Genomic DNA, 3,271 nt, shown 5'->3' on the forward strand with positions numbered 1-3,271 from the left:
AACCATTCCGGTCGCAACTCCAGAGACAAGGCTTCCTGAAAACACCTGTCTGAAGGGTTATTAGGTTTTCCCCGGTGGGGAACAGGGAGGGCCCGGCCCACAGCTGTCCATACCATGAGAAATTCGAGGGCACACAGCTCCTACCTGAAGAGCTAGAGAGACCACTCTGACACCCTCTCCTTCCCTTGAAGGAAGAACCACTACTCTTTATAATGGCAACCATTAAGCACGGGGAAGTGAACAATAGAAACCACTCACGTTTTTCTTTGGTTTAGTGCAAAGAGCCTTATTATGAAGAGTCTTGATCTAGAATATCAGACTTTAATGTTCTTAAAAAAAAAAAAAAGGAAACCCTCAAAATATACTTTCTGAATTATTTTAAAAACTACTCTCATCTCAAAATACAAGCAACTCAAAATATTATGCTGATGACTCTTCTGCTGTGGCAAGCGGGTCCTGACTTTGGCTCTCAGGAGATGTGTGTGTGTATGTGCTGAACGCAGGAGAAACTGTAGAGGCAATTCCAGGGACTCTGTGTGTGTGTGTGTGTGTGTGTGTGTGTGTGTGTGTGTATGCACACATGCGCGCATGCACTGAATGCAGAAGAAATTGTAAGGGCAATTAGAGCAACTGCCCAGCAGTCCTAGGGGAAGCAGTGTGTGCAGGTCCCCAGAAGAGCCCCTTTCAAGGTCAGCCCATGCTTGTCCCTCCGTCACAGCCATATTTCCTGAAAACTTCCCACTCGTGGAGCTGCTCCAACCTCCTCTAGGATGACGGGGCCACGACCTCTTCATTCTTGTGGTCTCAAAGATTTCCCCTGGAGACTCAGCTTGTTTCCTTTTCTACGACTCATTCCAAACCCAGTCAGTCAATCCTCCTCCTTCCGTGTGTCAACATTTTGCTGGACAGTCTGTCTTTAGCTTGGGGAAATGTCCCTTTTCATTCGGTTCCACTGCTCTTTTTTTCACACACTCCCTCAGGCATCCGGGTCAGAGGGTATCTGGCCTCTTGGGGGTTTTGTCCCCTTTTCCTAGAAGACACAGGAAAGTCCTACATATGTACCAGGGGTCACCACTGCACACAGGGTGGGGAGACTCGGATCACCGTGACTGGGCATCCATTTTCACGCAAACTGTGAGTCAAGAACTACTTTAAAAAGCTAGTGACAGGTCCAGACCCTCTCCCTTGAAGTATTTATGGACAAACTTTTGCAGTAAGTTCCATGAGGTTCCTAGATACTCTGCCACCCCAATGTCTATGTATCCTGGGTCTAAACAGCTCAGTGGCTCCCTCTGAACCCTCTTCTGTAGTGCTGGGCCCTGACCAGGGGCCACTTTGAATCCCGAGGAGTTCTTAAAACATGTTCACTGTAACTTGGCAAAACCTGAAATCCCCCACTCCTGATCAAAACTCGCTAGCCACTCACAAGGGTGGCACTGCTCAGTCTGCCTCTTCTTCCTCACTGGTCCCACTGCCCCTTCGGTTTGTCTCCTTATCTGTCAATGAGAACTTGAACACCAGCAAACCTGGGACTCAGCACTGATGAGAAGCTTCCCACAACTCTGTCACCTTACTTGGGCCGCCCCTCCCTTAATGCCTCCGTTCCAGAAAATCTGCACCTTCTTTTTGAACATACGAAGGGCTGAAGTAGGAGCTCTGAAGAGCCAGTAAGAACTTCCTGGCCCAGAGACGGTCAGGCAGCTTAAAAACAACCCATTGATTCTGAAAGTCACACCTGACACACGGACTAAAAAAACTCTCAGGCCAAGAAACCAGATTGTGGTGAAGCGGCAAGGATGCCCATGGCCCCCTCACCCAGCGAAGGTCAACAGGAAAGCAGAGACCTGGCTGGGCGGGGGCATCGGCTCCCGGGGCCAGCGCGCCCTACAGAACGGGAGGAAGGCCTCTCTGGATGGGACACCTCATTAATTTCCAATTTGGAAACTGGATTCACATCAACGCCCTGTTTGTAACCAGGGCCAGTGGCAGAAGACAAAAAGACAAAGAGTTTTTCATGGAAAAAGCAAAAAAGCCACAAGGAGCTTCGTAAACAGAACCCTTCAGAGAAGAATCATGGCCTTCCTCTGCCATTCATTTCATCACAGGATTTGGGTCACTCTCTTTCTGCAGGCGGCAAGCTTCCTGCATACACTCTAGGACACTGCTATTTAGGATGTTGGATTAAACAACGTGCCAATATCCACTGAAGGTATCCGGCTCGTGGGGGAAAAAAAAACCTAGTTAGAAAGGAGAAAATATTGTCTACCTCAAGACCTACTTTCTGGTACCAGGTAGGACAGGAAGTGGCTTGACACCACGGACCACCTGGCTCTGCTCAGTGGCAGAGCTCTCACACCTCCAACCGTCTCAAATCTCTCTAACACACCTGGATGTGCGTGCATGCTAAATCCCTCCAGTCATGGCTGACTCTCTGTGACCCCATGGACTGTATCCCACCAGGCTTCTCTGTACATGGGATTCTCCAGGCAAGAATACTGGAGTGGGTTGCCATGCCCTCCTCAGGGGATCTTGCTGACTCTAACCTGCATGTCTTATATCTCTTGCATTGGCAGGCAGGTTCTTTGCCACCTAGGAAGTCCAACACACCTGAAGTACGTTATTTGTCCCCTTTTACGTTGAGAGAAGAGGTTGGGGATTTGTGAAGTCATGCTAACTCCTAAGTGATGGCCAGGATCAGATCTGTGCTAAAGACCTAAGACTCAAAATCAAGTGTTATTTTTTATTATATCTTGCTAAAGGTCACAAAAGAGACAGACAGTGAAGTAAAGAAAATACAATATTGACTTTCTATTTAATAGATACAAAGTCGTGAGGAAACCATATCATTTGAAAACTATTAATTTCCATTCAAATGTATTTAAAATTTTAATCTTCTAAAAAAAGTCAGTGTCTTATTAAGAAATATTTGGTTCAAAAAACTGCTAATGGGGTTAATTTGTAATTTTAATTTTAATTAGATACAAAATCACTTCCACTACAGCTTTGGGCTTCTGTATATAAACTATTTGGTTCAAAAAACAATATCAGAAAAATGAACTTCTTTACAAAACAGACTCACAGACACAGAAAACAAATCTGTGGTTACCAAAGGGGAAAGCAGGGGAGGGATGGGAGTTCAAGATTAGCAGATACACACTACTGTATATAAAACAGATAAATAACAAGGTCCTACTATATAGCACAGGAAACTATATTCAATATTTTGTAATAACCTATGATGAAAAAGAATACATATATTCATTTATTCATA

The 3,271-nt window shown here is 45.5% G+C and overlaps 1 protein-coding gene across 1 annotated transcript in view; it reads right to left on the minus strand.

The window, feature by feature from the left end:
• The window catches only part of DIS3L2 (DIS3 like 3'-5' exoribonuclease 2), a 347,038-nt gene that overhangs the window by 89,006 nt on the left and 254,761 nt on the right, over nucleotides 1–3,271 (minus strand). The window lies entirely within an intron of this gene.

Source organism: Bison bison, unplaced genomic scaffold, assembly GCF_000754665.1.
Source record: "Bison bison bison isolate TAMUID 2011002044 unplaced genomic scaffold, Bison_UMD1.0 scf7180017864068, whole genome shotgun sequence".
Lineage (NCBI taxonomy): Eukaryota > Metazoa > Chordata > Mammalia > Artiodactyla > Bovidae > Bison > Bison bison.